This window comes from Dreissena polymorpha, unplaced genomic scaffold (assembly GCF_020536995.1).
Source record: "Dreissena polymorpha isolate Duluth1 unplaced genomic scaffold, UMN_Dpol_1.0 chrUn038, whole genome shotgun sequence".
In the NCBI taxonomy this organism is placed as follows: domain Eukaryota; kingdom Metazoa; phylum Mollusca; class Bivalvia; order Myida; family Dreissenidae; genus Dreissena; species Dreissena polymorpha.
In genome coordinates, this window is record NW_026273352.1 from 1 (window position 1) to 15,000 (window position 15,000).

Sequence of the window (15,000 nt, forward strand, 5' to 3'; positions counted from 1 at the left end):
CGTTGACGTCAATATTCAACAGCAGCAGCACCATATTCGCCAATGGATATCTGGACCCACATCCGGAAGAAAGGCGTCCGAACTGGAGCTGATGATTGTGGGAAGGTATGAATCTAAAAAAAATGATGTATGAAATCTTACAGTATGACTTTTCCGCCAAACACTCCAATTAGTCCATTGTTTCAAACTTACATTATCTATGTGTGAAAAGGATTGGATATATGCGTGTATTAAATCCATAGGGACCGTTGATGGAACACATATATTTCGATTGGCTTATTATATATCACATACATATAGGTCCCTTCGACAATCTGAATATGCAAGGCGTCTTAAAGGCACACACGTTAAACTTGATGTACAAAATCTTAGAGCAACAACCTTAGTTAACATCTGTAAAACAGTAGTAGTACATAACTTACATAGTATCGCTCTTATATGTTTATTTGAGTCTCGATCTAGGTAAACATTGCAAAATGCCTGCGATTAAAATGTCTTCCAAGATTAGCCTGGGCTAATGCACATATTACCTGGACGGACGGCGACAACATGCCGCACAAACAACCATGACATGATTACCTGGGACGACACTTGACGCACATACATGCACACACATGATTCCCGGGACGACACTTGGACGCACATACATCCACACATGATTACCTGGGACGACACTTGACGCACACCATACACACACATGATTACCTGGGACGACACTTGACGCACATACATACACAACACATGATTACCTGGGACACACTTGACGCACATACATACACACACATGATTATCTGGGACGACACTTGACGCACATGCATACATTTCATGTTTCCCCATTGCGATGCTCATTTCTAATTTATTTTTCTGTTTGCGAACGTGTATTCTATGGTGTTCGTGATTTCCTCCTCGTCTAGATTAACTATCATCTGGATCCCGTTCATGCGAATGTGGTCCGAGCTCTATATGTATATCCATATAATGTGTTTAGGCATAGACGCTCGATGTCAATGACAATGTTGTTTTTATTTATTTATTTTTTAGTTAACCGTTGTTTATTATAATGCATACACATACTAAATTAATTAAAATCTTCGACAAAACGTCTTCTTAAAAAAAGATAGTTCGACTATGTACATAGATTGACAAGGTAAATCAATCGCCATTTTCTAAGCAACGGAAGTGCGTCATTATGCATAATAAATCGCTGTCACCCCGCTCGCTTATTGAATTGCGCGCACAGGCCGGGAATCTCGCTCTTTATACACAATAACAGCCACTAAACACTATGGGCGCCAGATTTGTTTTTTGACGTGCTGATTTTTTTTCTGGAAATCACCATGGCAGACGAAATCAAGTCAAACAATTGGTAAGTATGATTCATGTGTATGCAATTTACATTATATTTTGTTGATTACCCCATAAATGAGTGAAACAATAGTTACAGGGATTTTATCGCATCGGCTGTGGAGGTTTCTGTCTGAAACTGAAAGTAGAAAAGAAAGAGCGAGTTCCCGGCTTTGCGCGCAATTCAATAAGCGAGCGGGATGACAGCGATTTAACTATGCATAATGACGCACTTCCATTGCTTTAGAAAATGGCGAGTGATTTACCTTGTCAATATCTATGTACATAGTCGAACTATCTTTTTTTAAGAAGACGTTTGTCGGAAAGTTTTGATTAATTTAGTATGTGTATGCATTATAATAAACAACGGTTAACTAAAAAGAAAAAATAAAAAAACAACATGTCATTGACATCGAGCGCCTATGGTTTAGGATGTTCGTGATTGTCCTCGTCGTTATAAGTATCATCTGGATCCCGTCTTTTGCGGTTGACTGGTACCGAGCTCTATGTGTATATCCAGGAGGTGTCCAGTTTCCTACAGCCACCTATATGCTGTATTTTCCTCCTAGCCATATTTTGGCCTCGCCTTAACGAGCAGTTTGTTTAGCCATAGCTTACTCACGATTAATCACTTGTAAGCAAGGAGTCCCGCTCATAAGTAATATATACGAGTTCAGCTATAATTGACAAACGATCCCAAAATACCAACGCGATCTAAATCGATAATATAAACAAAATGCAGTTAACATTCGAAAAATGCAAAGTATTAAGGCCTGAACATAGCGATTATAAACGAACAAGTATGCAGTCATTTGAAGAATCTTTTTGAATACTGGTAACATTCCCATTACTCGATGGTAAAGCTTACAAGGGCTAAGCTTACTTGGAAAGTTCATCTGTGAATACCAAAGGGTTTTGTTATTTCTTACTCTCTTTATATACTTGCCCAGACTGTTTTGTGATTTATTTATCTCTTTGGGCATGTTTTAGTAATCTATCAATATCAAGAGTGTTTATTTTATAAGTTAATTATATACATTATTTCAAAATAATTATGTTTCATTCACATTCTCATTTCATATAGATTACATTCCCAACACTTGTTTCTGAAAAGGGTATGGCTTTGTACGTGTAATTGTTTTTCTAAATCTAAAAGGATTTTTACCATTTTCTGTAATTAAGCTTATGCTAGGATAACAGTTAAATATATTATATTAGTCGGAATGAAATTGCGCTGTTGAGAAAATGCATGTTCGTAGACACGTTAATGTGATTTTTAAAAATAACTGAGAACTTGTGAGGGTCTTTTACCCCCGATGTGTAAATGTTAACTTAGTGGATCAGATAAACAGTTAACTCAACGAAAACTAATTAACCACATATAGTAATACATTTACAGAAGATGTATTTTTTTTTTTCAATCTTTTATATATTATTAATCATGTTGCTTAGTGAAGAATAACTTTTCATTATAACGGTCCCAAATAGCCTCAATAATTTCAATTTTATTAACTTATTCATGTGCTTTATAATTGGTATATCTTTTTGTTGATATAAATACAATATTGTTGAGTCTCGGATATATATCAATAGTGAAGGGTTGTCAGCATTATTAATTATGTATCTGCATTACCGAATAATTATACATACTCGAAATAGTACTATGGTAATGAGTTTAAAAGTTTTATATCATTAATGTACTCAAGACATACCCGTCTCCCTTTAAGACACCAATCACTAGTTCTACCCAGAATACGGACTCGAACGGTTCAATAAACCTTATGCTTTATATTCAATCGAGCTTAAATAAAAAACTAAAATAACCTCTCCCCCTTTTTGCAGGGCGCGTTCTGTGGCTTAGTTTTCGGTATGTTGGTCGGCCTGGCCCGCTTTCGTGGCGAGTACTCATTCAAAGCGCCCGTGTGTGGGAGGAAGACACCCGCCCCGGTATTATCAGAACTTCCACTATCTATACTCTCCATATTTTTGTTCGTTGTTACCGGAATGGTCGCCACTATCGTTACCATGGCCAAACAACCATAGATCGCCGCTGTGTAAGTATAGGCCATCTACGTACAGTTGTTGGTATCGATATATTCGATTTATTTTTATAATTGTAGGAATTGTTGTCTGAGAAATCTATGTACAGTTGTTGGATTCGATTATTCTATTTATTTACAAAGGTAACAATTGTTGTCTGGGACATCAACGTACAGTTGTTGGGTTCGGTATATTCGTATTTTATTATATACCTGTTTTAATGCTTTTAACAAAATACTGGTTGTATCATCGTGAATAAATAATCCCTATTACGATTTTCGCTGTTCCATTCCGTATTAACACCTACTAGCCGTACTACTTCGACCCTTTAATGACGTCATATTACACGCACACCGAAAACATAAATATTTTTACTACGAAATTATTACGCAGTACATCGTTGACGTTATTTTTTGACGAACCACAATAGTTTTTTTAATCAAATAAAAAATAAAAAAACTGAAATAAAAAAAAAAATAATAACAATTTGACGTGGTGTTTTTTAACAGTAAATTATTTGTTAAAAACATCGAACGAATTCAAAAGTATTTTGGAGTGTGTGTTTATCATGCATAAATGTATATTTCGATAGGAATACAATAAAATAGTGTGGTTTAACTAAGTTTTCGATAAAGACATGGAAGATGGAAGTGGAAGTGTATATTGTTTTTCAACGTTTTTTTTATAACATCGGATTAAGTGGTCACTTGATTGTTATAACATTGGATTACGATGGCATTAAGGTAACCGTGTCGGAAACCTGTGTTTTTCCGGTTCGATGTTTTTTCACGTTAATTTACATAAACTGTATTTATACCGCGTCTTAGATAACTATGGCTTACCGTTTTAGTCATTGTTTTGTCAGTTTTGGTTAAAGTAAACAAAACAATTGTTAACTGTTTTCGTTAGTTGTTGTATATAATAAAATGAATATTACGCTAGTCAATTGTGGCTTGTGCTGTTCGCATCACACGAGTCACTCGAGTGATACAAATTCTTGGAACATTTGACTAGCGTACTATTCCGTATTCATTTAACAATGTAAGAATTGTTTGTTTAGGACATCTACGTTACAGTTGTTGGATTCGATATATTCTAAATTTTGTCAAGAGCATAGCTTAACCTTGCATGTCACGCACAGGAACCACCTCTTTCCTATGTTTAAATCTAAGGTGTAAGAGCCACGCGCAAGAGGCCAAAGGTCAATATAAAAATTCGAACGTTTGTAAATCGTTTTACTCTAAATGTCAATCAAAACAACAAAATATATTGTTGTCATCACATTCAAATTTTGTAATTTAATTTCAGCTGGTTAAAGCCACACACCTTGAATGAATACATGTTAACCAATACATATAAACGGCCACCGGAAAAACTTTGCGAAACCGAAATTTCGCAAACTTAAGTACCACCTTTTTCTTAAAGATTTTGCTACTTTGAGACATAGTATGCGATAAAAGTCTTATCGTTGATTAATAATTGGTTATTTTCACTCAAAAAACGCGTTTCTTCACTATGAAATTTATAAACAAAGTTGGGGTTCCCATGGGATTTTTGCATTTTCCCATGGGATTTTCGATTTTCCCATGGGATTTTTTCTCCCATGGGATTTTTTTTCTCCCATAATTTGCAAATGGGAGAAAAAATCCCATGGGATTTTGAACATTTTAAAAAACGTGTTTTATTTGCGTTTGCAAGTATTTTAACGTTATTTAAGGACTGTATATTGGTTTTTATGCCAATTATATATAAAAATATTTAGTAATAAAAAAATACCATTTTTAAAAATGGGAGAAAAAAATCCCATGGGATTTTTTTTCTTATTTTGAGAGATTTATTCATGAAACTTTCAGAAACATCATATTTTATGAAATGATGAACAACTACGATATTTAATGCGTTTAGGTCGTGTTTAATAAAAACAAAAAATCCCATGGGATTTTTAAACCATGGATTTTTAAATCCCATGGGATTTTTTCTCCCATGGGATTTTTTCTCCCATGGGATTTTTTTTCCAATGGGATTTTTCAGTTTCGTAAGCCGAATAAGTTTCTTAATGCGAAAAACAACAATAAAGGGAAATAATAATTATATTTTGAATAATAAATTGAATAATATAAATAACATGAATATTTTTAAATGAGTTACAATTAAAGGTTTATGCTAGTAGAACTTATCATTCTTGTTCGAGCAGATGGTTGAGTCCAATTGGTGAGTATGCCAGCTTAGAACCAGTATAAATGCATCGCAGACAGACAACGCTGTCATACTGTACACACCGCTGAGTAACAATCTTTATTGCATTTCATTTTGCAACAGAAAATGAACTCCGTAGTATAATTGATCTTATATATGCCCTCTGCTTTTGAAAGCGTGCAACACATTAACATAACATAAGTCCATGCCAAAAACTATGTGTCAAATTCCATTCAAAGCTATATACACATTATAAAGGTCAGATGACCCGCGTCATACGAAAATGGGTCTTATGTCATATGCGGCCGAAGTTGGTCCATCCTAGCTTGTCCAACCGCGCAGTCTGGTCAGGTACTACGCTGACTGATATATAAAGTCAAGCCATGATTCGTGGTCTCATACCAAACATCGGTAGCTCCTGTGCGAAACTTTACCGGAAACGACGGCACCGAGACGGGCGCTCGAACTTTGCGGATGCGCGTTATATGTTATATATAATAGCGCGATGTGGTTTTTCTTGCCTCAAATTAGTAAGCCCCAATCAGCGTTTTATTGTGTTTCTTTGCTTCTACTATTAACAAGAACTTCAACTGATACGAAACATGAATTTTATTTAATATGTTTTATTTAATGCTCGGAAAACTCATTGTATATTTAGACTACTACTTATAAAACAAAGTCGGGTTTCAACATCTGTTTCGGCATAAAATTGTTATTCCAAACCAGATTTTACGCACTTTACTGTACAAAATACAGTTAGGGCCACCGTGGTTACTCATTAAAATCCAGAGGGCGAGAATGCGAGAACGCGAAAGTACGATGACGACAGTGCGACAATACGATGCGACATGCGTTCGTACGATTGCGAAAACGCGCTAGTACGATGACGACAATGCGACAGTGCGACAATACAATGGCGGCAGTGCGATAGTACGGGGGCGACAATGCGATAGTCCATATCGTACTGTCGCCGTGGTATCATCGCAATGTCGCCATCGTTCTATCGCATTGTCGCCATCGTATTGTCGCACTGTCGCCATCGCATTTTCGAATTGCCGCCATCATACTATCGCGTTATCGCATTGGCACCATCGTACTATCGCACTGTCGGCTATTGCCATCGTATTGTCGCACTGTCGTCATCGTATTTTCGCACTGTCGTCATCGTATTATCGCACTATCGAACTGTAGTATTGTCGCCATCGTACTATCTCATTGTCGCCATCGTATTGTCGCACTGTCGTCATCGCACTGTCTGATTGTCGTCATCGTATTATCGCGTTCTCGCATTGTCGCCATCGTACTATCGCATTGTCGCCATCGTAGTGTCACCCTGTCATCATCGTATTGTCACATTGTCGCCATCGTACTATCGCGTTCTCTCGTTCTCGCCCTCTGGATTTTAATGTGTAACCACGATGGGCACTAACGGTATTCCGTAAATACTGCTAAAGCACAGTATGATTAGCTCACTCCCAATGCTCAAATCTCTATGTCTATTTTAGTAACAACACATGTCTATGGAAGGATATTTAGGTAAAAGTTACATCATTCGTGGTGAATATTTACATTATGACGGATGCTTATTCTAATTTGCTTTATGACAATTCCAACATGCTTGTTGTCTATTCGTTTATACTTGATGATTGCTGCAACATTACATCATTCATGAATAATATTTACATTATGCGTGATGTTTATTCTAACATCGCTTCATGACAGTTCCAACATGCTTGTTCTCTATCGTTATACTTGATGATTGTTTCAACATGCTTGGTGAACTATCCAATGTTTGTGTGTTCATTATTCCTGAAACCAGTCATAATCGGTTTTGCCACTAAGCGTCATTAACAACGGCAGTTAGCAACAGGCAGTAAGCAGAATGCAAGTTACTAAATTATGACATCAGGTGGCGCGCGTTTTATTTTCCGTATGTTGAATAAATTACTTTTCGGAAAAAAAAAGCCGAAAACATCCGAATCATTTTGACTAGTAAACTGAATAAGCTGAATTAGTTCCCTTCGTTATATAATCTCCATTAAACTAAATACGTTCATATTGCCATGAAGACCAGTAAGTTTACACAATGAATTGACTGCCGTGAATGTTTTTGATTATTTGTAAGATGCAATTGGCACTCAAGAAGTATACATGTATTTTATTCAGAACAAACGGCGTGAAAACTTTCAGATTTCTCTAGTCTGTTTACCATGCTATATAATTACAATTTCTATAACACATATTTATCATTTTATGACTATATAATGTCTGTGGTATACAGAGAAACCTGAAAGTTTACAATTACTCGTGTCTAGTACTGTACAACTATTGTACTCCTCGTTGAGAAAACAACTACTTCATCTACATGTATTAAAATATCATAAAACATAATTTTCAATCAAGTTGGAAAAAAATCAATAAATAAATGTCATATAAACAGGTTGTCATGAACGTTGACGTCGCTCTTGGTTACCAGAAAAATTCCCACGCACGGATTTCAACCGTCATTGTTTACAATCAATTAAGTGCATAAGTACTTGAATTTGTATAGTGTTTTTTAAAAAGTTGTCCAGCTACAGGTGGTTAGCGTGTGGCTATAATACTAGTTAGTGAAAACATATTTTGGAATGATAAGTAATCATATTATAACGAAAAATCAACTTTTCTTAAAAAAAATAAGTTAAATATATATTCAACAAGGTATCCAACTCGAAATCATCCGAAAACGGGATGCATCGTTTTAAACAGCCATTACTTCATCAATTTTGCAGCGATTTTCACGATCTTGGTCTTATTCAACGCAGAAATAAATTTCCTTTCTGGAAATGTATATGTCTTGCAATATTTTTTAACAAATACTGGGTCAACTTTTAAAAAATAACACGATACACCAACTCGCGTGACCCAGCTGTGATCGATCAGACAGTATTCATGACTGAAATCTTCACGGGGAAATGGGCATTTTCCCTGCAAAGTTCACGAACCTCGATACCATAATTCAATAAAACGTATGAAAAAACACATTCTTACCGTGCTTGCCGTAGAATTATGCATCAAAACTAACTGTCCAGCGCATTTTCAAACCTTTGTTTACATACATTTCAACCAACTGACATTTAAACACAAGGGTGATTTCATTGCTCCAATGCGGAGTTGTGTCTTTACAACTGGAGATTTCATTCATAAATACGGTCTGATCGATAACAACTGGGTCAAGCGAATTATGTATAGCTTTATTTCTTAAAATTTGACCCAGCATGTGTAGAAATATAACAATATATACATTCCTAAAAGGAAATTCATTTCTGCGTTGAATAAGACCGGGTCATGAAAATCGCTGCAAAATTAATTTAGTAATGGCTGCTCAAAACGATGCACCCCGTTTTCGGATGATTTCAAGTTGGATACCTTGTTATATATAAAACGGTAGTGATTTTTTTTTATATAGAAAATTTGATTTTTCGTTTTAATATGATTATTTATCATTCAAAAAGATGTTTTCACTAATTATTATCATAGCCACACGCTAACCACCTGTGTGTCCAGCACGTGTGCCGGGAGAACAGGGCTTAATGTATTTTTTGTTAAGCTCTATAATATTTATATCCAATCTGTATGAAAAAATGTCGGTGAACATTATTCCGGTGTTAATTTTTGAAAATATTGAGGCATTCGTTAATTATGGATCTAAAACGGAACATTAATCCGCAAAAAAAAACACCGGGCATATTGCATATTAGATCGGACACATGAAATTATTTCGAAAGAAGCAATAAGAGTTTCAATTCTACAAGAGTAAGTCTCGCTGTGCACGATTACGCTCTTACTGCTCGTATATATTTGACTCTTGGCAAAACCTAGTGTTTTATTTTGCTTAATCTAAATTGTGTCATGCATCTATATGTACTTAAAGCAGCGTGACCAACAGCTCTTTCATATGTGAAAGAGATTGACACGAAATACCTACCCATCTATAATAAAGTTTATATGTGCACTTCAATATTATAGTTTTAAAGCATTTTATGTGGTGCAATATAAAAGTACTCTAGTAAATTTGAAATTATGTAATCGATTTCCTCTCAACATACATGCAAAGTTCCAGATAACTTTTTCAGCAAAATCTTGGTTTACACTCTATAATAATCCAGCCTTAAAGTCTATTATTAATTCTTTTTTTTCATGTAAATATAATTTTTGGCACATCCGCATTTAGGTTTATAGTCTAAGAAGAGCTAATGACAATTGCCGGTTACAGCAGACTTTTTGCGATAAAAGGACCAGATAATGGAAAACGTTCGGCTTTTCGACTGTTGTAAAGATGGTCTGTTATTCATAATAACGTTAAAGTGCTGTTGATTTCATAATTGTAATGAGGGCCTAGACGAGTGGGAACTCATTGATAAAATGTTTACATTATATGCATTGATATTGAGTTTTACGCATGATCACACATTTTGAATTCTTATTTTATTTTTCCAATGTGTAACCGTACGCACAGAATTTAAGTCTACTTTATTACTAAATTTAATTCAATTTTTTACGACTTTAAGCGTCTTATCTGGAGCTCTGCATACATGCATTAGTAGCATATATTGAAATATATCCATAGACTTTCTTTGGTTATTGAAGGTAAATTACTGTACAAAAATTATGGTTAGTCATTAACCAAAAAAAAGTTAAGTCTACAAACACGCGGTTAATTTCGGTTCAGTAGCAAATATCTTACAAAGGTGCGCAACTTCTCCTATAACATAAAATTTCCGTTATACGCCGTAAATTTCCGTAGTCCTCCGTAGCATTTCGGAATGACTGTCAATTGACATCATTGTATCATGCATGATAGTATGTTGCTTTGTGCTTGGGTGAAACTCACATCTTACCATCGCGTTAATTTATTAAACGCATTAATATTTGATTTCATTATGCACTGCGCCTATTGCACAAGTCTCTCTGCACAAACCAACATACACATATGCAGCATGCATTAACGAACAAGAATGTTGCATCTGTACACATGCATGATACCATTAAGCAGAATGTAAATAGACATTGGACATCAGGCAAGATGTAAGTGTCATCAAGCATGAAAAGGTGTCTACATATTAATTGAAAGTACCATCAAGAATCATGACACTGTCACAAAGAAGGATGTAATTTTTACCTAAATACCCTTCCATATTTGTCGGCACTGTGTGTTTGCTTAACTTCACTGAAGAACGTCTACTGGTAAATCTTACAAAAAAGTGATAAATAAGACTGAGTAGCAATTTTTTCGGCGTTGCTGTTTAACGTCAAATTTGGCCTTTCAACGAACTTCTTAAAAGCCCATTGAATTTTAATGAAGAAGTTTCCCGCTTGTAGGTCCGAATGAATTAAATCAAATTTTGCAATTGGCAATTTGATAGAAATCCCCATAAAACATTGCACATAGCTTTCTGAAATAAACAGGCCACATTGAACGCATTCACGATATCCAACAGCTCTCTTTGCAAAGACCTATCTAGTGTTTCTTGGCCGTGTAAGATCTATAATTAGAACATCGTCACCTAAACATCTACTAATAGAAGAGCATATTTTGGGGAAACAAATTCAATAAGAGTATAAAACGTCCACGATCAATAATGTGTAGTTTGTTAAAGATATCACGGCAGTAAAAACATAGCACTTTAAAGAGACCACAATCTGGTACATTTGGTCAATTGTTGCGTCCGTGGCGGACAATACATTTTTAAAAAGAAAGCGTACAAAAAAGCAAACACAAAGTTCTTCGTAAGCTTGTTTTAATCTTAAAAACACATAATCGACAGTCATTCCAGTCAAATACAATACTAACAGTCAGCACTCTAGAGATCAAAATTGCGGATATAAATATTTAATTCAGGGATATCAAGTGTATCAAGTTCGAATTCCGGAAAAAATAGCCGGTAGTCTGGGGCATTAGGTCCCTTACAGGGATAAAAGGTAAATCCCCGCCCGAGCCGTAGCTAACTGATTTATTGTAGTCTTTCTAGTTGCAATTTCTGGTGAGTACAATGCGGAATATTACGGATATTTGCAACATGTCGAAGATTTTCGGAAAGTAGCGAAGAGGTTTTCGTCAGTTAATATTCATGTCCGTGCCGGCCGCTAACTTATCAGAATCAATAAAAAAGAACCAGGAAAAATCGGTAACGATCGCAAATTTCCGGAATTCCGATAAAGCTTCAACATAATTTGTTCTCAAATGATCGCGTACTCGAACGAATCTGTCCCTACGCCTCAAACTCCCTTTAAATCTCATCGGACGTACATTGATCTCAAAATCTATCCTTGACGACTCAAATCATATTTCCTGAATAGTTTGGCCTATTGACGTCCCTGTAATTATAACAATGGTCTTTTGGATAAACACCGCTAAGTTGTTGCAATATAATAACCGTTTAAAATAGTTACCGGTTTTCATTTAATAAAATGATTAAGTCATATTCGAGATTTCAGCGATTGCCAATATTTTGCTTTGTTTCTCATAAGCATATGGTGCTTGGTATCTGCTATTGACTCCTATGTAGATTGCAAATATTACATAACCCTTACAGCGGCCGAGCGCAGATATCTGCATTTGGCCGCTAAAAAGAAAAATCTTTGCGCATTAATTTAATTCAAATCTCATTATCATAATCAAAATCATCATCATCGTCGTCGTCGTCACTACTACCACCACCACCATCATCATCATCATCATCATCATCATCATCTTCTTCTTCTTCTTCTTCTTCTTCTTCCTCCTCCTCCTCCTCATCATCATTAACAACAACAGCAACACCAACTTAACATCATCATCAAACAACAATAAACATCGGTAGCATACAATGTGCTTCATCAACCATACATAATTATATGCGTTAAAACACCATAATAGAACAGCATGAATGAAGCTGTCTATTACTCTTTTATATTTCCTATACCAATATTTTTTTTTCGTTAATTGAAGGACTAGTTGAAATCTTCTATAAAAGCCCTCCCACCCCCCCCAAAAAAAAAATAATAAAAAAATAAAACATAATAATAATAACCCTAGCAAACAACAATAAACATAGGTTAGTTAGTATACACTGTGCTTTAGCAACCATGCATAATGAATGTTTATGACTTCGGACCGTTGTGATCAAATTTAAAAAAGCAAGATGGTATGTATGCGGCACACAACACATAGATAATTATAGTTTTATACCTTAAACGTAGTTCATCAAAATAAAGATAAGTTATTATCTATGTAATACTTAAATTAGGTTTATAACGTATGCATATTTGTCTAAAACTTGTGAAATGTGATTCGTAAGCCGACGACAACATTATCATTCGGACCCTTCTCCCCACCTAACAATCGAGATTAAACACCTGTGGAGATCCCGATCTTATCAATGAATAAACCGGTTCAATGATGTCAAGTCAAATAAAACATACTATTACTATCCAAATAAATATCTATCAAAAAATGTAAATTGATATACCTACTTAACTAAAACTAAACTTAAACGATAAGCAAGAAAAATATATAAAGAAGAAGCAGGCAAAGTAGACAAATTAATTGTAACATATGTTTTCTCAGTCTCCCACTGTTGAACAATATAAATAGTATTTATCGCCACCCCAAAAGGGATCTTTATCACACGTTTGGCTCAACTAATATATAATCGTGACAGGACAAACTGTCAACAAATACCTTGTTAATGTTTTATACATAACTCCAATCAAAGGTCAACTTCCAAGGAAACTGCGGCATGTTAAAACTGTTGATTATGACAAAATGTTGTTTAGTACAAATCAGTACAATAGCGTCTGTTATGTGGCCTATACTAATCCAGTTAAATAAAACTTTAATCGCAGAAAAGTTTAGATTCTTTACACCTTTAAAGGGGCCTTTTCACAGATTTTGGCATTTTTTTTAACTTATTCATTAAATGCTTTATATTGATAAATGTAAACATTGGATCATAAAAGCTCCAGTAAAAAATCAAGAAAAAAAAAAAAAAAAGGAAATGTACATTGCCCGGAGCAGGGTTCGAACCAGTGACCCCTGGAGTCATGGCAGAGTCCTGTAGTATAAACGCTTATGCCTACTGAGCTATTCCGCCGAGTACACATTCTCGACGTATTTTATACCTTATATAAGCAATCTTCGTAGTTTCACAAAATTTAACGACAAAAACAGAACTCTCCAAATTATTCAATCGTTTCGCGTTGCAACGCTTTATAATTTTTAGGTTTTAAAATCGTCAAAAGATGCATATAATGGCTATATTAGAGCATGGTTAATGTTCAGTATTACTGTTTCCTCACAAATATCATAACTAAAACGAAAACTTACGAATCTGAAACAACTTTTTTCAATTTTGTCAATTTACCAAAGCGTGAAAAGATCCCTTTAAGAAAATATATATAACAGTTCTTTCCTGTTTTAACAAAATGATACATTTAAAAATAAATTATGAAGCATCGCTAGCAATATTAGAAAGAGAAGTAGAAGGAGAATTATTATCAATAGTAGCAGTAGCAGCAGCAGCAGCAGCAGCAGCAGCAGCAGTAGCAGTAGCAGAATCAGTAGCAGTAGCAGTAGCAGCAGCAGCAGCAGTAGCACTAGCAGTAGCAGTAGAAGTAGCAGTATCAGTAGCCGTATCAGTAGCAGTAACAGTAGCAGCAGCAACAGCAGCAGAAGCAGCAGCAGCAGCAGTAGCAGTAGCACTATCAGAAGCAACAGCAGCAGCGGCAGTGGCAGCGGCAGTGGCAGTGGCAGTAGCAGTGGCAGTAGCAGTGGCAGTAGCAGTGGCAGTAGCAGTGGCAGTAGCAGTGGCAGTAGCAGTGGCAGTAGCAGTGGCAGTAGCAGTGGCAGTAGCAGTAGCACTATCAGTAGCAGCAGCAGCAGCACTGGCAGCGGCAGTGGCAGCGGCAGTGGCAGTGGCAGCGGCAGCGGCAGTGGCAGCGGCAGTGGCAGCGGCCTTGGCAGTGGCAGCGGCAGCGGCAGCAGTAGCAGTAGCAGTAGCAGTAAAAGTAGCCGAATCAGTAGCAGTAGCGGCTTTTTGCTTTTTTGTTTTAGAAGTGTTTGGCGTATAAGAAGAACGCAAGGAAGACAAATTAATTGTAACATGTGTTATCTTAGTCTCCGTTGTAGTAGTATTTGTTGTATCTACACAGCCATTTTTCAGTCACCTGAGAGACATGTTTTTATAAGAGATTTAATTGTGGACCAATACATCGTGTATTAATATCAGTGTACACACTGGGACACCACATGGGGCGAGGATTAACAGATAAACTAGGCCTTCAATTAATTATGCGCCTAGAGGCAAACAATACTATAACTTACTGATAATTTTAGGATTGGGATGTGTTTGTATCTTATTTGAAATTAGCTAGCTTAATTCAAAAACTAATTATAGCCTC

At 35.8% G+C, this 15,000-nt stretch overlaps 1 protein-coding gene across 1 annotated transcript in view; it reads left to right on the plus strand.

Annotated features, from left to right (window-relative positions):
• Nucleotides 1-3,387: 3,387 nt before the first annotated feature.
• The window catches only part of LOC127863793 (uncharacterized), a 147,444-nt gene continuing 135,831 nt past the window's right edge, over nucleotides 3,388-15,000 (plus strand). The window contains exon 1 of the mRNA XM_052403454.1: nucleotides 3,388-3,398. The gene's annotated coding sequence lies outside the window, so the exon portion shown is untranslated. The remainder of the gene's footprint in view (nucleotides 3,399-15,000) is intronic.